Source organism: Lepidochelys olivacea (genome assembly GCF_965140295.1).
Source record: "Lepidochelys olivacea isolate rLepOli2 genome assembly, chromosome: 3".
NCBI classification, from domain to species: Eukaryota; Metazoa; Chordata; order Testudines; family Cheloniidae; genus Lepidochelys; species Lepidochelys olivacea.
Genome location: NC_140413.1, coordinates 73876182 through 73897669, shown reverse-complemented (window position 1 = coordinate 73897669; position 21488 = coordinate 73876182).

The window sequence follows — 21488 nt, the reverse complement described above, 5'->3', positions numbered from 1 at the left end:
CAAGACTGCCTTGGAATTCAATTGTGTTCTCAAAAATCTGTCTCAGAGTGAAAATAGCGTCTGTGCACGATCTCCCTTGTTTAAATCCAGATTGTTGTTCACGTAGGATGGTAATTGCAACTACCAGGGCAATTTTAGGTAGACAGAATATAATTTGGCCAGTACATGAATGTTAACACTCCAACTCTTGGGGAAAGCACCATAGGGTCTTTAATGATAACAAATGGTCAGAACCTCAGATTTACACCTTATTTCAATAATGACGACGATTATACTTCCTCCTTATTACTCTCTAGCTTATGACCTCACAGCACATTCCAAACAGAAATTATGTCTTTCAGTACATTTGTGATGTAGGATGGTGCTGTCAGCAGCACATTCCCCACTTGCTAGTTTTATTTATTTATTTGATTTAGCGTTCACATAGTCACCTAGCCAAGTGATGGCATATTCAGTGGCGTGATGCAGTTCTTCTAGGCCAATGCTGAACCTAGTCAGCAGGCATTCATTGACAATGTGTGTCGTTGTCTGTGTTGTGCGGCAGCTGCACAAAGGGCTGCACGGAGACCATGCCTGGTCTGGAACCCATTCAATGGGGACCACTGGTGGGCAGGTCAAATCCAGGCGGGCAAATTGTGGAGTCAGCGATGAGGGACTGGTTGGGGATTATAACAGAGATCCATTCCTCTTGACAGAGTGTTTCCACCCTAACATCCTGGTGTGGTGGATGAGACCATAATGGGTGATGTGACAGCAAACGTGCAGCTGGTGGTTTAAAAAGATCATTGTCCAGCGGCAGGCTTGAGTTGGCACGTACTTTCTTCAGTAACTTGCCTGTGGCAACCTCTCATCTGATATGAGGAGGAGCAGTATTGCTCAGAACTGGAAGCCATAGGAGTGCAGTCGGACACAGAGTGCCGGAGATGATACTCATGGCATCATGTAATTGCGTATCCACCAGTTTAGTGTGTGACGATCGACTGCAAACTGGTGTGCAATACTCTGCCACCAAGATGGCAAGAGCTGACATCCGCATGTTGGATCATATTAAAGAAGTTCTGTATTAAAATCACAAATGAGTTTGATTCCCCAGAGTTTAAATTCCAGGGTATTACTAATTAAGAGGTCTCTTGGTTTTTGGTACTGTTTCTCTCCCTCTCTGTGTGAAACTTGCAAGCTGCTAATTGTGTTAGTACATTCGAAGACAGAGTCTGTTCTCAAAGCAATTCACAGAGAGAGAGACTCAAAGCAATACTCTAACAACAGAAACAGCACCCAGAGACTCCCCGCCCTTTTGTTGTATTAACAATTGTGATTAAAATAGAGATAGAGGGTGTATGTGGATGGATGCTTGGTGTGGATAATAACTGAATGATCAGGGAGGTGCCAGCCTAAGAATCCAGTGTCCATCGGCTGAAGAAGGCGTCAAGTGGAAATAACCAGAGGACCTCCGGAGGGCAGACTGGAATCCACCCAACAGCCTCAAGAATGGGAGAACCAAAGAACAAGATAACATCTTGGAGCCGTCAGGAATGTGCTATCTGCTGATTGATTCAGCAACAGCATGATGAAGCAATTCCCATAGACTGGCATAAGAAGAAATTCCTATAAAAATAGACTCTAAAAAGTGAGAACTTTGGGGTCTGATTCTGCAAACCAACTTCCAGGAGCATCAGATGAGCATCTGACAAGGCCCTGCTCCCTCCTCATGTCCAGGCCACCTGGCCAGTGGCTTGGCATGAGCAACTCTAAGGCTGGTAACTATGATAACAACCTTGCAGAACCTGTGTGTGTGTGTGTTTGTATGAATGAATGTGTGAATAAATATGAGATTGAATGGAATGTTATAGCTATAACTAACTGCTTACTATGATTCTTTCTGTATTCACAATAAATGTGGTATTTTGCCTTTTTCCCTTTAATAAGATCCTGCTGGTTTTTATTTTATTGGTACAACACGCAGAGTTGGAGCGCGAGCACCCCATGACGAACCTGCCAGTTTGCTAAGAAGGTTGTTGCACGTCTTAACTTTAGCTGCTCTCTTCTTCAGGGGGGCATGGTAACTCAGTGTGCAGTCTAAGGTCACACCTAGATAGACTGGTTCTACTTCATCCTTCATCTTCTGACCATTCAGATAAACATTCAGTTCTCGAGTTGCCCTGGTGTGATGAAGATGGAACAAACTGGAGACTGTTTTTATGGCGCTTGGCTGGAGGTGCCAAATCTTGCTTGCTGGTGTCTGGTTGTACAGCTGCATGTTGTGCTGTCTTTGGATTAGATGTTAGTGTATTTTGTCTGGAAATCTTCCATAGAAATTGATGCAAGAAAAGGTTGGGGGGAATCTGAGCTTGAACATAGAGCTACTGAGATCACCTCTCCCTGGAACTCAGGCAGGTATTTCATGAGCATGAGGGAGCTTGTTTCAGTGAGACACGGAGAATTCTCAAAAATAAGTGGCACAACCCTTCCTTCCCAAACACCTGATCTTTTTTTCTTTACAGAGAGTAAGAACTTTAAAATAGCTTAAACAGGTTTTTGTGTCTGCGTAGAAACTATTTGTAGCCACAGTCTGGGTACAGAACGTCAAGTATATTTAGCAATTGTGCTATCACTCTGAATTAATTAGCACCACACATCTGAAAAGGTGAGAATGTAAATTCACAGATGACAATTGCAAATTGTTTTTTTTTTTAAATGTGCAATCAGCAAATGTGAACAGAACATTAGAAGTTGGGTAAAACTTTAATTACATCTATTGCACACTGGGTTTTGGCAGGTCTGATACCGTGGGCCCAATCAAGGGTTTATAGACCACAGTGTAAGAGGTCAAAAATCTCACAAAGGACTTTGTATCTTTCCAGGTGCAGTTAACCAAGGATCTGTTGAGCTACTGCATAATAGCCTCTAGGGAGTTGTTTCTGTCAGCATAGGTTAGAGCAGCCCTGCAGGTGCTGTATCTTTGCCAGGAACCAATTAACCAAACCTGTCCCCACCTGCTCCCAAGATCAGGAGAGCACAGAAGTAGCATTAATTTGGACTTGTCTCAGTATATCTTGCAGCCAAATCAGAGCTATTTAAGATGATCTCTGCTGACAGCTGCATAGGTGCCTCTTCCATTGAGCTCAAACCTGAGAGTGCAGCAGTAAGGAACTGATCAACACATCCTCTAGCTCAGCCTGAATGACCAGATGTAGTGAATGCAAGAGATTTCTGCATGACTTTTATGAAATATTGTGTGTTTAGCTGTTTAATCTTGTGCTGCTTATTAACTGACCTCAAGGAGCTAACTTCTTTGCAGAGACACTTGCAGAGTGGGTGATCAATTGTGTGTGTGTGTGTGTGTGTGTGTGAGAGAGAGAGAGATGTAGCCATAGAAGGGCTCAATGAAGGGACTGTCAAAATTCACTGACATTTAAAAAAGATCTAGCTGGACAATATATTGAATATGCTAAAGAAGGTGGCCAAACTAAGAACACTAGTTCTACCCAGGTAGGCTGGTAATTAAGCATATGGATCACCAGGTAGGGGACTTTGATTTCCCCTCATGAAGCTGTTTGGGGAGTCCCCTGACAAAAGGGGACTGAGGTTATAAAAGAAACAGTGTCTCACCACCCATTTGAAAGAATGGAAGGATACTAACTGTAGGAGTCAGAGAGAGGCTCCATGATTTGGAGATGAAGCTGTAAGCAGCAGGTTGGGTATCCTAGACACCCGAGAACTCTGCCAAATCCCAGAGAGTGCTAAAGAGTAGTGAGGAAACTGAGAAGGGAAAGGCATACAGGTGTTTTCTTGTTGGAGCTATATATTTTGTGTGCTGTCTAAAGAATGATTTCTTTTTTTGGATCCTTCTGGCAAAGTCTGTATCTGCTTGCTTCAACGGTCGTGTGTTCCTGAAAAGGTAAACTGTAAGCCAGCATGCCCATAAGGTTGGCAGCCTGGGAAAGGTTTGCTTAGACTATTGGAGAGTCTGGGGTAGCTGGAAACATTTTCAGGCTGTAGACAGTTGGACTATGAGGTCTCAGCTCTCAGAAGGAGGTGCAAGACAGAGGATCTGTACCCCAAGAGCATGCCTAGAGAGCCAGAACTAAAGGAAATACCTGGACACCTACTTTTAAGGTTCCTGAGTCTGAGCAATGAGTCCAGAGTGTTGGGACCCTAACACAGCAGCCTGGTGAGTGTCCAGCGGGGGAGCTTGACCAGCTCCAGGACAGCATGACAGTATTTCAGGGTCTGCTTACTAGGACACTTATTGGTCATCAGTCATATGGTCTGAAGGACATTTAGTGGACAGTATTCGGTTTGGTGCTTAACACTAACATTTGTACTATTCTGCACACTTATCCGATTAGCGCATCCCTAGCTGTAATGCTGTGCAATATACTTCTCAGAAGAGTGAGAAGAAAGTCACCTGCTGGCCTTTTGGCTGAGAATCATATAGCCTTGTTACTCGCTTCACTGAGACCCTAACTACAGCACAATAACAAGTGAGGCAAAAGACCTAGTTATAACTCTATTGTCCTTGGGCTGGATACAGCATGGTTAGGTGTTATAGAGGAGATGGAACCTTGCATTTTCCCTGGGTCAAAAGCCCAGCTAAACCACAGTTTCAGCTAAATTACAGGGACACAATTAGGTGAATTTCACACTGGAAGTTTTGACCATGTTGAATTTGTTATAGGCATGGAGCAGGCAAAGGCCTAAGCAGTACAGAACATACTGACAGATTTGGCATTAAACTTAATTCAGTAAGGTTTTTCCAGGATAAGTATTTTTGGGATCCATTATACTAAATGCAAAATGTATGTATTAATGTGGGCTGGGATTGCCTGTAATCATGCTAGGTGGCAGATGTGATGTAAGGCCTGGATGATCAAAGGCCTATAAGGAATGATGTGACAGACTAGAATGATCTTCTGGGACTATATAAGTTAAGTGGATTGTCTAGGAAATATCTAGGGGGAGATAAATGCAAATTCCCCACCTCCAGCTATGTCAAAACTGAGCCTTTTGAAGCTGTGCCTTGAGGATTGAGCCAGTGTCTGCTGATCACCTGTTACAGTAGGCCAAGATCAAAGGCCCAAGCCACATAAAGGAAAAACTGAACTATTTATGGTTGGTCTGAGACAGTTATAAACTTGCAACAAACAAACCCAGTTGTGGGTTTTGAAGGACTGACACTTACCAGAGCCCAAGGCTGGAGTAGGGGTGACCTCTGATAAACTTTTAGCCAGTGCATAGGTTCTTTTCTACATTTGTAATGTTTTCTCTATAATGCTTTCACCTTAAGAATAAATATGCTTGCTTATAAAGGGCTGTGTGCTAACTTACAAGTGTGGGGAAATTACAGCTGTTGACAGCCTCTAGAGAGAAAGGATAATGCAGACGGATGGCTTGCTGGCTATCCCAGTATAGACAGAGACTGTGCATCCTGGAAAAACCCCAGTCAGGAGGGAGGGAGATGCATGTCTCTCACCAAAATAGCTGACATATAAAGAGCTGGGAGCTTAAAGTAGGTGCCCTTAAGGGACCATGGAGAAGGCATACAGGTGCAGCTGCCCTGAACTGTGACACACACAATGGTCTGACCCTCTGTCTCTCTTTGTATCTGACAGCCCCTTCTCCACAACATCTGATGCACAGGGGAGATTTTGTGGGATGAAGAAAGAACCCAGTTTTATAGCACCACTTATTTTGGACAGTAATATCTGAAACACATGCATAGACTGAAAATCTTTGACAAAAATGTAGAAACCCATGCCATGTTTGGGGGACTATTTTGGAAACTGAGGCACAGAATATTTCATGCGCTGCCCATGTGACTGGCCATCAAGAAAAGTTCATCTGTCTTATTGGGAGTGGTGAGCATTGTATGTGTAGCGTGTGCATTCTGTTCTGGTGATTGTTCATACAGGTTAAGTAGGATATTATTGTGTAAAGCTCTTTCACTGGTAGACCCTGTAAACCCACAAAAGATTAAACTCTGAGTCCACAGGGAATGGGGGTTTACCTGGAGCAGTAGAGTCCAGAGCCCATGGAAGGGTAAAGTTAGGTGCCTTTCATCTGGAGCCCTAGGAACTGGGAAAGGGTGGGGGTGCCTAAATTAACTGAGTTATGTCTTGAGCCCTAGGAACTAGGTGGAGGTGGGATGTCCTAGAGTATGCGAGTAACAGAATTTTGTGCAGGTAACTCATACCTCCCAGAGATCCAGGATCTTGGCCACACTGTGTCATGCTGTACACAGAAATATGAACAATGCCCTGGAAATTTTACAGCATAAGACAACGAGCAACATATGAAGGGTGTGGGTGGGCAGAGAGATGCAATTCAATGTATACGACTTTTTACATCTATTTTCTGGTAATTATAAATATACAAACAGTATCAACTATCCCCATCTGCCTGTCAAGCCATTAGGAATTATTATTTTTCTAGGCATGGTGGCAGAGTACAGTCAGGCACAGAGAAGAGGAGAAGAAAGATCATGCTAGTGGATGCCCAACATGGGGCAAAGAGATGTCTAACACTAGCTCCTACACAGCAAGACCACTCATGTCATTCACAACAGCATCTCCTGCTGGTAGAGCCTGGGGCTGCAGCAGTATACCACTAGCAGTTTCCCCCCATGACTTACAACACTTTCTGAAGAGATCGAAGGAGCAAAACTCCACTGGAAGTAGTGTAGATACACAGGAATGCTTCATATACTTCCTTCTTAGCTCATTGAGGGCCCTGGACTTCCTAGCCATGTTTCAAATCACACTGAAGACATCCAGCATGTCTGCACAGCCAGGCACGCTACTGGTAAGGGTACCTGATTTTTTGAGGAAGTAAGCAATTGATTTTAGAACACTTTGAGAGAAAATAAATGCCAGGCTGCCACTACCATCTCTTTAGATGATTATATTTAGTAGAAATTTTTTCCTCTTCAGGATCTGCCTCCTCAACTTACACACACTGTCTTTGGTTTTTTTTCTTTAAAAAAATATGTAGACATCAAAGGACTGCTTAGATAATCACCTTAGCCCATTGTAGTCCTGGCAGTGGATAGAGAGCGATTTGGCACAAAGGAAGATACATGAATGAGAGAAACCTCTAATTTGTTGCATTTTCTTCAGAGTAACATTAAAATCTTAAATAAAATGCACACAAATGGCCACATGGGGGGTGGAGCTTGAAGTGTGTTTTTGTGTTTAGAGTGCTAAAATACATTTTCTAAATCTTTCATATTTACTGCTTATATTACACAGTATTGCAGGATTTGAAAGACATTCCATGCTCATGAAAAAGCACAAAAAGCGCCTCTCTCTGGCTGTATGCAGCATCAACTTTGTTACCAGATCCATTCTTTATAAAATTCAGAATGTTTATTGACTCCCAAGTAGAGGGTGAATGAGGATGTACTGCACCAGATCAGCACATACACACAACACAATATCTGTATTTATAGCAGAGTTCTCTTACACGATTAATTTATTTTCTTTTCTACCCCAAGAGCATCTGATTTAAGAAATTAAAAGGTAAGCTTTTCTCTGAGATAGAAAAGTGTTCCGTTCTTGCTGGATGGACGTAGCGAACAGAATTCACCTACAGTTATTTCTAAAGCAGACCCCTATCTAAAAAGTAAGTGGTATCCAGCATGCACCGTGTCTTTCAGGTGTTTGTGAGTGCAATGGTATATGGGTGAAAAAAAATCAAACAAAAATCAACACGGACCAGAGAAATAAACATCCGACCGGGCGGGTCCCACTGAGATGGGCACAACTTTGGAAGAGACTAACGAAATGGTTGTTGTGCAGTCTGAAAAAAGGTAACTTGAAAAGATGGAAAAAAATAAGATCTAGGTGGGAGAAGAGTTTAACTGTAATTTTAAGGAAGTAGCACTACAAATCAAATGTACTCATTTACATAGGGTCAGTTACAACAAATACTCTTTCAAAAATATTTGCGACATAGACCATTGGCAGCCAATGGCAACATGCATCAACTCTCCTGGCTGCTGTAATTTATGGTCGGATCTGCACTGACCGCCATCCAGCGCTATACTCGGGTCCTCAAAGGTATTTAGGTGCCTAATTCCTGAGAGTTGGGAGTCTAAATACCTTTGATTTCAACCAAAGTAAGGTTGCCTAAATACTTTTAGAGGATCTGGGCCCAAAATTGTAAGGGCCTAAATGTCCCCTACTTTCCCCCAGAATGCATCTTCTGTGCAACACAGAGCTAGAGCACTGTGACACTGGCAGACCAGATACCAGCTCTTGCCAAGGCTTTAGGCCTCAGCCGAGCACTGACAAATTATTTGCTGGAAACCAATGTATTTGTGGTTAAGAGGAGTATTGGACTTATAACAATATGTTTATTGTTTAGACTTTATGATATGCTTGTAAGTGCTGCATTCATTAATCTCACTTATAACATCTTTATCACATGCTATAAGGTAATATTTAAGTTTTTGCTTGTAACTATAAAAAATGATTGCTCGGGCACTGTGAACCCAGTCAGAAGGGATCGTCTCCTGCCCATCAAGAAGGCCTATCAAAATGAAATAAGCCATTGTGGAACATCACAGTACAAACACTTTGTTAATGGCCCCTTAGACTCAGGAAGAGGTTATGTGCAAAAGGGCTTGTCCCATCAGCTTGAATTCTGGAAAAAAGGAAATAAAAGTAGCTGTTAAGAAAGTCTGTCATCTCTTTTGCTGTTTGAAGTCTCACAGGCTGCAGCTAGGAAACAGAAGCAGAGATCGCCGGGGTCAGCCTGGGATAGCCATAAAGGACATTCAGAGCTGACAGATTACTACAACTCTGTCACTTTTTAAAACCATAGACCAGGAGTCGGCAACCTTTGGCCTGCCGCCCAGCAGGGTAATCCGCTGGCAGGCCGTGAGACATTTTGTTTACATTGACCATCCACAGGCACAGCCCCCAGCAGCTCCCAGTGGCAGCAGTTTGCTGTTCCGGGCCAATGGGAGCTGCAGGAAGCGGCAGGGTGCCGAAGATTGCCGACCCCTGCCATAGACTGTAACTCATTTATATATGTTTGCCTGTTTTAACCTTGCAGGAATCTGCCATTTTATTTGTATGTATGTAATTATGTATGTGTGAGGATATTTTATTTGGCTGCCTATGCATGTTTATAGTGCTGTGCAACTAGCATTAATGACAGTTATGCACTGCATATAATGCAGTGCATATCACATGGAGAATAAATGTTTTGCTTTTATCTGCTGTCTTCCATGTCCCCAGAACATATGGTTGTGACCATACGTTATTTTTCTGTTGATATACCCCTGGCAAAAGTACACAGGAAGAGATTTATCATTTCTTTTCAAGCTTACCTGTCAGTGTGGCTTGTGTCTGCACCAAGGCACGTATGCTTTTCTGGTGTCATAGCACTGATTATTTTGCTTTCATCCAAGACCAGGTAGAAGTATGACACTTTTTTCTACAGGAAAGTGTGGAGCAGAATTTGGTTTTATACAGTTGTCTTCAAGTTTTCTCCAAGTCTAAAACAAGTTAAATATGTGGAGTTACAATAACCATCTGGTCAAACAAAACAACCATTATGCATTCACAAAGAGCTTTGGACATTAGAGCCTATTTCTTAAGGATGCATATTGGCTGGCACACTCTCTTCAAAAGTGCCATAGGAGCTTTCCATTTGCACAACTACTCCCAGTTGGGCAGAAGTTAGCTTGGAATGCCAATAATGGCAAAAACATCCCTGGCCCATATGTAGCACCTTTCACTCTAAACGATCACAGAACAATTTACAAACTACTGAATAAACATACTATTTATTTGTATAATGTCTAGCACAGTGGTCCATAACAAGGGCTCCTGGATGCTATGATAGCATAAATAATAATACATTCATGCTAAAGTTTAATGGCAACCTTTTGGAGATTGGCTTGCATGTGAGTCAATCTGGCAGTCATAAGAAGCTGAAGAAACAGGTGAGTGGTGGCTTTCAGGAAAAGTCAGCCATGGAAAACCTTGGGAAGCATTAGGGCCCAGGCAGCCATGGATAGCAGTAAAGCTGAGGCACAAGGGGACTGTGCAGGAGACAAATGAGAACTGGAGAGAAGACAGAGCGACGGTATTAGGGGCTGTGTAAAAGCCGTATGGATGACCAAAGCTGCCAGGATATGGGCTATAAGCATGAATGTTGTTTTGGGGTTCAGCTTAGCAGGAGGCAATGCTAAACTTGAGTAGACGTATGTAGCGCTGTGACTGTTGTCCTCAAACTGCCTGGGGCCTGACTAGGTCCAGCCACATGAGACAGAAGCTGCAAAGAGCTGAATTAATAGAAAACAATTCCTACACAGGTCACCTACAAATAAGTGTCAAAAGGTTTTTGTCAAGTAAACAAATGCCTGTGAAAATTTAAGTTCAAAGATTCAGGATCACATAGGTTCTCTCAGTCACCTAAAGTCTGGCACAGCAGTAGCAAGCAATGCAGGGGTCAGTAGAACAGCTGCTATAGGATTACATGGCAGACTCTGGGCAAACAAAGAATGGTGTCCGACAATATGCAAAATGATTCAAACTCTCGGAGGTACAGCAAGATATGGAGCAGATAAAGGGTACATAGTGTTCCTGGTGTGGGCATTTAGCACTGTCTGCTTTCCTCAGCATCATTTGCTTTATTTGAACTTTCCATAAAGTTAAAAATAGCTGAAGTGGGACATATTTGTGCAACACACATGAAAAATACAAAGGAACTGGTTACATGATTGCAATTACAGTACAAAGTTTACATTCTGCTTTTATCTATATTTCTTTAGAGTTGAATGAAATAAAAAAACCTCTCTGCTTATGCACAAACAGTAATGATACTGCTGCTTGGTCAGGTTGTTAACACAAGTGCTAGAATGCCAGGAACCCATTCAGCAAGATCTAAATTCAATTTAAAACATGGAAAACCCACATAGTTAGGTGCAGAAGACTCCCATTGCTAAAGGATGCTTTATCATCTACAATATTCGTTTTTCTACTTAATTCAAGGATTCCAGGGGAGCATTTGTTACATCAGAATCTGAAGGAGAAAAATCTAGGCTTCAATGGTTAAGGGCTTGTCTTTACAAAAATATTTAGCTTGCAGCAAGCTGGAGTGTGAGTCTAGCCCACAGTAGCCTGCCATAGTCTGCCTGCTTGGGTGCACCTTGTTGATGCACATAAACAGTACACTAATGTGCTTTGAAGCTTCAAAGAGGAATAGCTCAAAGCACTCTAATGAACTGTTAACATCCACCAGTAGAGCAACACAAAAAGTTAGATCCTGGCAGGCTAGTGTGGGCTAGATTTACTCTCCAGTTTGCAAGGGTGTAATTGTTCCTGTTGGTGCAGAGAAGTCCTGGGAAGCATTTGCTATACCATTTCCCACAGGTCTTTTTAACCAGACCTTCCCTCTTTTCCTCTTGACTAGAATGTCATATGATCATCCAGGCCTCTGGAAGTCTGCCATATTTTTGCATGCATGAAGTATGTGCTGAAGAGCAAGTTTGGGTCCACTGACTGTATATAATACAGTTGATGGCATGTACCAGTTTTCTCAGTTTGCTTCCCAAGGGATGAGTCCTGTCTTCTTTTAGATCACTTGTCACAGAAGAGATTACACAGATCTTGCAGGTCCACTTCTCCAAAGAATCATGGCAACTTATTTGGTCACAGGTGTGGTTGCGTATTAGGGTTTATTATCCTAATATGCATAGCCTTAATTAAAGCCTGGTACAACTCTCCTACATTCATTTCTTTTTTGGCATTTGTGCAGTCCAACTCCAGGTAGTTCCTCCTTAGCAACTGCTTGTTGCTGATGAGAGTCCATGTTTTCTTTTCACCCTTCAAAAGCATCAGTTTGTCTTGGATAAATTTACATATAGTTGTCAGTGTTAGGTCTCTTGCCCGCAAAGCCTCACGGTGACCTTTCAATTCTTCCAGAGAATCCAATGTCAAGCCTAGATTTAAGAAGTCTTGGAGGATAGCCCTTCCGCCAACCTGCAGTGGTGCCTTTCTTCTGACTTGTGTCATCTAGAGAACTGGATATGCTTCTAGAGAACTGGATATGAATACCAAGCAGCATTTACAATTTTGAAGCTGGAGCTAATCCATGTCATACCAGATGTCTTCCTTGCTGCTTTTCTTTTTTTAAATGCATACCCCTAGTTCAGCAAATGCCTTTGCAAGCCCTCTCTGGTTTTTGGCTGACTTGCTATAAATCCCCAGACAATCTGTTTATAAAACTTGCGAAGTGGTTTATTGCTGTGCAGTTTTGCATGACATCTACTGATGGCTCCAACTTGTGATTTGAGCAGTGCCGTCCAATTAGTCAAGGGAATTGTTCTTTCAGTTTAGTGAATATGCTGGATTGATCACTCAATGTTACAGAAGAACCATCCAAGCAAAACCCAATTAAGTGCTGTGCCAGGAAAAGTTCATCTAGTCCATGAGCTAAAAGACAAGCCAACTATGCAGAGCTGGCTTCACCAGCTATTGTAATCTCCGAACCTATAAAGGTTCAAGAAAAATGTAAATGGCTGCTTTTCACCAACTGAACACTGTAGTTTATGAACAGGTATGGTTCTGCAGTCCAATTTATTTTCTCATCTGGAAAGACAGACTAGAGGACAAGTTTATTTGATGTTGTCAGTCGGTTTTAAATTGATCTGCTTGGCCAGAAATATCTATGGTTTCAGTACACATGACATCCAACTGCAGAACTTCTCTGTTAAGGCTCTTTATTTTCTGCATTATCGTAAGATGAATATACTCACTACCTGAGGAGATTTTTTTTAAAGCAGTTTAAAAAGCACTTTGCAGTCCTGATGGCATATTTTCTTCTACTAAGTAAATCCTCATCCGGCTTTAAAGTCTCTGCTTTATTGTGTTTTAGAACTTGATAGCTTCACAGCGAGCACTAGATTATTTATGTCCAAACAACTTCCGCAAATGATGGTTGCCTTTTTGATGTGCTCTTCCCAAGTGTACAAGTTGTCCCCAGCATACATTCACTGGAAAGCTGTCATTTCATTCTCAGCATGGGATGTGCAGACAGACTTTTGGCTTCCTGGCAGATTGGCTTGCTCAGTGTAACTTTGGGCACCAGCCAGCTATTCCTGTCTTGAAGTATATTGTGAAACACTCCAACATTCCTTCCATTGGCCATCAGAGGTGAAAGTGGGCCGGTACGGGCTGGTACGGTGTACCGGTAAGAAAGTGGCCCCTGGTACGATCTGGTACACAGCTGCAGCAGCACTTTAACAACCATATGGGGAGGGGGGGGTGGTTTTGGGGGGAGGGGAGGGAGTAAAAGCAGCAGTAGCCCTGGGGCCCGGTGATTTAAAAGGGCCCAGGGCTCCTGGCCACTGCTGCGGCAGCAGCTGGAGCCCCAGGCCCTTTAAATCGCTGCTGGTGCCCTGTGCGGCACAGGCTGGGCAGCGCTGAAGGGCTGGCGGGGGGAGAGTGGCCCCCAGACCCTCACCCATAGGCTTTGCACACAGTGTGGCTCTGTGTCGGGGTCCCGGCTGCCAGCCCACGCCCAGGGCTTCGCAGCTGTCCCTAGCTGTGGTCCCAGCTTGGGGCAGTGAGGGGATCAGACAGGGGCAAAGGGGGGTGCAGCTCGGCACCCCACCCTAAAAATTGTCCCAGAAACACTGGCCCCACCCCTTCTGGGGGTCTGGAGCCTCCCCCCTCACCACCTTGCCCAGAAATTTAAGTTACTTTCACCCCTGATTGCCATTATCTTGGGCTGGGGTGCTGGAAGTGGGGGAAGGGGCCATAGCCCTCCCACTTTTTACTGGCCATAAGAGCAAGTGACAGAGGAGAGGAGGTGGAGAGAAGCAAGAAGGGGGATGGAGTCTTGGGGGGAAGAGGTGGCACAGGAGTGGGGCCTTGTGGACAGGGGCGGCACAAGGGCAGGGCCTCGGGGAGAAGGCGCGGTGTGACAGCAGTGGCTCAGGGAGAAGGGGTGAGGCCATGGTTCGGGTGCTGATAGCCCCCCCCCTTTTACGGTGCTTCCAGTGCTTCTGTCTTGGGCATCACTATGTACCTCTGTCTGAAAGGCAGGCATTGTCCATTGAGTCTGTTTTAACTGAGCTGGATGACCTAACAGAACATGGATTTCTTCCAGTCTTAATGACTCTTCGGACTGCAGAAAGATTTTGGAAAATAAAAGCAGTAATAGAGAGCCACATAAAAAGACACTCCAGAGGGTGCAATTCTCCTCTTAAGCAAAGAGAAATCCCAATCACTGAGACGTTTCCAGCTATTCTTTCCTTAAGTAACTCTCCCACCAGGTTCCACCTCTATGTTCTGCTCTAGTGCCATTAGTCACATTGATTTTAGTTGACTCACAAATGGCCTTAATGTCAGTGAACAGTGACATTATGTTTCAAGGCGGGCAGTATCAAGAAGCAGCTTGTGATTTTGCTGTCTTTGAAGTCATGATGCTTTCACTTTGAGGCGATAACTCTTCAAGAGTGTCTAATGCGGTCACTTACCAAAACAGCAGTCATGCTGAAGGAAAAATAAAAGGAACATTAGTTAACTGCTATTTTATTTCCCCAACTTTTAAAATACTCCGAAGTTTTAGCTTATGGTCTAATAGCTCATCAATTTCATTTACTTTTTATAAAATATAGAGACGTGCACAAAATTTTTCTTTGGTACAGGGGGAGGAGTGGGGAAAAATCTTGCTTTTCCTCCAGACTCAGACCTTTTGACATTTCCTCTAAAACACTCACTGATATAGAACATGTTGCCCCCGTTCTCTCAAATCCATGGATTACTGTAGCTTAACAAGTGTCAGCAGCCATAAGATGTGCAAACACTCTTTGCCAATTTCATATTGCAGCCAATTCTGGGCATGTAAAGCCTTTCTGTACTAGAGAACCATTTTAAGTGTCGCTGTTGTCCGCTTGTCAGAAAATAGAAGAAAAAGGAAACCTGTGGGAGAGAAGGAGAGAGAGGGGAAAAAAGTAGGCAAGTAGGATAATCTAAAAGTAGTTATCAACATGTGTGCCTTGGTACCCACTGGACTGCCATTCAATTAAGAATGGGAAATGGAAGAGGGGAGTGTGAGATGTCATTACCCTGAGCCTCATTAAATGTTTCCATATGCTGTTGGCTCTCTACCTACAATCCTCCTCAATATCCTAGGGGAACCCTTGTCTCTGACAGGGTTTAATATATTTTCTCTTGTGAGTGGGTGTGAAAGAGTATTGGCAGGAGGTGGGGGGTGTGAAATTTGTTTTTCTAGTTTTTTTTTTTTAAAGCAACCAGTCTAACTGTAGACAGTTTTTTTTCTCCTTGGGGTTCTCTTCTCTCCACTGACCCTTTTGGGTTTCAATTTCTTACCTTTCCCTTATTTCTGACACGCTCCTTTTTTTCCTGTAGATCGTTCCACTTTGTCTGATTTCTACCCCGTTTTGGTTTGAAGTTCTGCGCTCATGTGTTTTGGGAGGTGGTTTTCCAGTATCCCCATTCCTCTCCTCTTTTTGCTTCTTCCCTTCAGAATCCTGTCTGGGTGGGAATCCTTCTTCTCTGAGAGGAGAGCTGAGTGTGGTTCTCTTCCTAAACCATTGCTTCTTCAATCAGTCGCACAAACATGACTATACCTCACTAGCATGATGAGGCTCTTTCCTTCCTCCATACAGGGATGTAGGCTCTATATATTCTTCCTAACATTTGAATCCTTGACTTTGCAAACTTAATGCTGTTTTAGCATTTTTTAAAAAATATAATTCAGATATAAAACATTCACTGAGGAGACACTCCCAGCCTTACATGTAAGTTCACAGAAGGAACTGCTGGTACACTAGGGTGACCAGACAGCAAATGTGAAAAATTGGAATGGGGGTGGGGGGTAATAGGAGCCTATATAAGAAAGACCCAAAAATCGGGACTGTCCCTAGACAATGGGGACATCTGATCTCCCAAAGGTACACACAGAGCTAGCACTAGGTTATAAAAAGACATTTTCAAGCTCCTATTCATCAGGACAGCACAGGTGTTCGCTCCCCAGGGCTGACACCTCCTGCTGGCCCAAGGACTTGAATTTCTTTCCAAACTGAACGAACCGTCTCTTCCTTGCTCTCCTCAGTGCCATGTCTTTAAACTTAGTGCATCCATGCAGCTGCCCTGATGGAGCATTTTACGTGTATACCTGCCCTCTGATAAGTCACATCCTACTACAAAAATGGGGACTGGGTGGCATGTGGCACCCACACCAACTTCCTGGAAAAGTGGGAGTAGGAAGCAGAACTCTTATGGGGGGAGGGGGAGAAACTAAGGGGCTTGCAGTACCATATGTGAGCTTTTACCACTCCTCCTGTGAATTCCTGCTTTCCCTTCTCTCTTTGCTCCTCTCAGTCATCAGAGACCATTGTTCTGATCAGCAGGTGAATTAAGAAATCTGCAGTTAACAGGAGCTCCCGGCAGGACATTCCCCACTTTTTCAAACTCAGCTCTCTCTAAACTCTTTGGCTCAACTTCTTGGTTAAGTGTAGGGTTGCTGCCTTTCTAACGGCTGGTAACCTGACCTGCAAGGCCCCGGCCTACCCTGCCTCTTCCCTCAAGGCCCCACCCCCTTCTCCGCCTTTTCCCTCAAGCCACTGCCCCCTTCGCTGCCTCTTCTTTCGGGGCTCTGTGCCCCTACTCCACCTCTCTGCTCCGCCTCCCAGACAAAAAAACAAACTGGATTTCAGAGCTTGTCAAATGGCACCAGGACATGCACGTCATATAGATGTTGATAAATAACTAATGGATGTTGGTTTTTTTCATTTCCTTCTGGGTTTTGAGCCTTTAGGGTGCATTTGGGTCATGTCTCTTAGCTTTTGTCTGCTAGTAATTTACATTTTAAGAGCCAAGATTGTCATGAAATAACATGACTCCTAGAGCTGGGGCTTTAAGAGAAAAACTAAACTGCAAGTGATGTGTGATAAATTCACAAGAGTTGGTAATGGTATTGTTTAAAGGGAAAATAAATTCCATCCCCCAAAAAAGCAGGATGTTTTGTTTTTCAGACAAATTTTTAGAAAGTATTTTCGAAAATTTAAAAACACCAACAAAATAGAGAAAATTCCCTGCATCACCCTAGGCTGTCCCATGTAGTGTTAACAGAATACTCCATTGGTGTGTATTTCAATAGCCTCCTTTGTGCACCATCTGCAGAGGATATGAATTTTTACAACCCCCTACCTAGGGAACTTTAGCTCAAACTATATCAGCTTATGCTTTTAGGACTGAGGGTCTCCAGTTCAAGCCAGTGGGTCAGAGAAGAAGGGTGGTTGTCATAATAGCATGTTACCTACAACAGCAAGAGTGGCCATACAGGCTTTCCACTGCAGGCTCTAATGGTGTTTCTCAGGTGTCCACTAGATAAACACACACGATAGTAGTGCAAGACCCACCTGCCCTGTAAAGCGTTTGAGCAGGGTGCTTTTTTTGTATTGTTCATTCTACATCCTCAGACTGAGCATTACTTCAAATATTTATTACTCTCTCTTTGCCTGACAGTGAACTCCCATAAAAGCCATTTATACACCAAATATGCAGTAAATAGGGAAGGGACTTCTGTAGAATCTTGGTTCATTCACTGAACAACTTACAAGCTGCACCTTGCAAGTGCTTTAGAAAATAATGCATGACATTAAAGGGTATTATCTGAGAGATAGCATATGTGACCATATAATTAAAAACTATTGCAATGCAAATGCACAAGAGGTTAGAGAGAGAGACCACTTCCTGCAGCATTGTAGAAATTGGCTAGAAGAAAATGGAGATTTTATCATCTGGGTAGGGAGTAATTTGGGCTTTGGAACCTGAGATGGTATTAAATGCTTCAGGTTACTGGTACCTAGGAGACAGTTGAGGCTTTTGGCAGTGAATCTCTTCTTTCCCTCCTTTTTGGAGGCAGAATTAGAGACCCTGTGAAACGTTTGGTAAGAAAACTTGAACTTTGTTCAAGTAATCAGCTAGCCCCAGAGTTATAATCCACTTCTGCATCCAATTATGGCTCATTACATTAGTTAGATCAGTGGTTCTCAACCTGTGGCCATGGGCTGCTTGGAGCCCAATCAGTACACAGTTGCGGCCCATGTGACATCCTCAGGGCCATACAGGTAGTCTCATATTGTGTGGATGCGGCCATATAATGTAGAGAGAGCTGCATATGTGGCCGACAATGGTAAATAGGTTGAGAACGACTGCATTAGATGTTTCTGATAATATCAGACTAGCAGTGAAACAGAGAACAATACAGACACTTAAAGCCGCTTCATTATGTTTCAGAGTTAACACCCCATTTCCTCATTTTAAAGTGGGCTAATACTTCCCAGCCTCACAGGGTTGTTGTGAGGATATGTTTTTGAAGTGGTCGGATACTATTGTGACACAAAGGCTCTACTTCCATTCTTTGATATTTCTTTTCCTGATACCTATTTGTTTCAGGAGAGTTTTTTTAAAAAATGTCTCAGTCAAGAATCTGTGCTGACTGCTAATAGAAGTGAGCTTCAGAGAAGCCCACAGGAAGTCAGTCAGTCTTACCACTCATGCATTTGCTTCCACTATTTAAGTCTGACACTGTAGTTCTTATTTCTGTATTTTTAGAAATGATTTTAGTTCACCTTTAAGTGTGACAATACAGTCCACTTACATTCTGACAAAGGCCACACAAGGGCATACTTACTGGGAAGAAACGTAAACTAATGTGTGACTGACTCTGTATTTGAAATTGACCGTTTTAGTCATTTGTAATTCTGCTTTATCAAGCTACTGCATGCGGCAAATCAGTAAGTTCATTTTCATTTGTCAAGGTCTCGAGACTCCCAGGGCCTTAACAAATGGGCTGTCCATTTTTCTTTGTCAACTGAGCATAGTGGTCCTTAGCAGTAATTTCCTACAAGAAAGCTATGCAATCAGAAAACTCTGATATTCCTCAAACCTCAGTGGGGTATTTGTTTTTGTGGCATTAGAACTCGCACCAAAGGCCTCTTGATAGGGGATAAGGTTGAGAGCAATAAGTAATCCCCTCGAATGCTGGAAACCACCAATTAAAACAAGAATAGATAGCTTCAAGCCGAAGCTTATTAAATGTGCAATACTTTTCTTTTAAAATATCTCATAGTCATCACACCTTTAGGCTCCTTGGCTAGTGAGGGTGGGGAATCTTTCTGGCAAAAAGGCTTCTGCGTATCATCTATTTTCACACATACCCCGCCCTTTCTCCTTTGCTTTTCAGCTGAATTTATCCTCCCCCCCCCCCCCCGCAAAATGTTGACATTCACTGAAACAGGGGTGTTCAACTGGCTCCTCTGCAAGAGCATGAGCTAGCTCATAAGCGCCACTGGGGACTGGGGGACTTCACGCTGTTAGCACTAGCCCGTTGAGCGGCTGCTGCTAAGGGCGGTCAGGAACGGGTTCCTGTGAATCAGTGATGAGAACAGTTTAACTGGTGGCACATGCTGGGATGTCATTGTTTTCGGAACCATTAGAGAAAGGATGGCTAAGACTTTTCTGACTGTGGAGAACTCAGAATTGTAATCATGATGTCATACAAACTTACCCCTTTTCACTGACTTCCCTTTTTTCATAATTTAAAAGGCATTTGGGTTTAAATTTTAAATTAAAAAAGCACAGGTTTATAGTTAACAGTATACTTAGTAGTTATTCACTACAGCAGTTCAACATTTTCAAAGTGTTGAATAAACAGTAATTAACATAATTCCTTCACTGCGCAGTATGAGATGAATACATGCACTGAAATAAATACAGGATCATTGTGCTGTCTCTCTCATAGAAGTGAGTGACAGAGAGAGAGAGTGTGTGTGTTGGAGCTGAGGAGAAGATGGGTCCAAAGCTGCAATTTTCAATCAGGAAAAACTTCAATTGAAATAAATAGAAGTCTCACCTTTGTAAAGAAATCAATATTGTATGCCATGCAACAATGGTAACCAGAACTCCATATATTTTTTTAAAGCACCCTTAACAATTGTACAAATTAAACAGGGATTCAGTTCCTTTTACTAATCAAGCTAGTTTTGCTGAAGGTACATTTTATATCTAGTCTAATCCTCCATTATTAATTGTGTTACAGAAGCATCTAGAAGTCTCAACTGAGGTGAGGTGTCATTGTGCTAGGTGCTGTACAATGAGATGGTAACAAACAATTCCTGTCCTGAAGACCTCAATATTTAAATAGATAAGCTAGACAATGGGTAGGAGAAAGGAAGCACTGTTTTCACCATTTTACAGCTGGATAGCTGAAGCACACAGTTGTCCAAGGTTATACAAAGCTAGAAATTGAATTCAGATCTTCTGAGTTTCAGACTAGTGCCTTAACAATGCACCCAAACTTCTTGGTTCTTATATGGGCCCAAAACTGTGGTGTCTTAGCACCTAACTGACATGAAAGACAAAAAAAGGCACTGTCAAAAATCTTGAGTCTTTAGGTTTTAGCTAGGTTTGTTTTATTATTAACCTTAGGCAGAACGACTTTCATTTTTCTTTTTGAAACTTTCATTAGTTTGACTTCTGCGTCATGAATTTTGAATGGCACTTACTAAGTCTGACAAGACTGGTCTATAAAAAGTTTGATGGATCACTGGGTTGCATGCTTTCAAACCAGTTTGAAAATAGAGGGACTGAAGAAATGTTTGCCTGTGTATTGCTGTAATTTTTGTAAATAACCTATTTTTAGACTATTAAGTGCTTTGATACCTCTGAGATTTGTGAAGTAAAGCATTTCCAGAATTTTGTTGTTAGTTTGTAATTTTTTTTCTAGATATGCAAAATAATTACAATCCCTGAAGCTCAGAGCATGTACTGAAGTGAATATCATGGTGGCTACAGTAGGGTTGCTACCTGTCAGGGTTTTACCCAGACACTCCAGTTTTTGGCTTCTGTGTCTCGGGGCCATTTAGGGTTGCCATGAGTCCCCAGAATTTCCAGTTGAAAAGGGGACCTGGCAACACTAAATGGTAACCAGACTTTTGGTTCTGGTGCTGTGGGGTGGGGGAGGCATTGGGTCATTAACATTTGCTAGCCCCTGCTCAGCTGGGGCCACCTCCTACCTGTAGGCAGGTTCCTTGAGAAGATCCAGCAAGTGACGGGGGGAGGTGGAGAGGAGTGAGTCATTGGAGCAGGGTGTTGAGGGAAGAGGTGGAGCAGGGGGCAGGGCCTCAGGGGACCAGTTACCAGCAATTAGAAAAATGGCAACCCTAGTATTGCCAACCCAAACATTCAAAAATCATGAGCTAGGCCTACAGTTACCAACCTCCAGGGTTGGCCTGGAGTCTCCAGGAATTAAAGATTAATTTTGAATTAAAGTTTGTCATGTGATAACTCCAGGAATATAGCCAACCAAAATTGGCAGTCCTAGTTAGGCCCCAAACATGATGAGTCTAGGGTTTTTTGTATAATATACTTTGGATTCTTTTTATTTCTCTCTTTATTCTTTATATTTAGCTTTGAGGGGTCACACATTCAAGCTTTTCT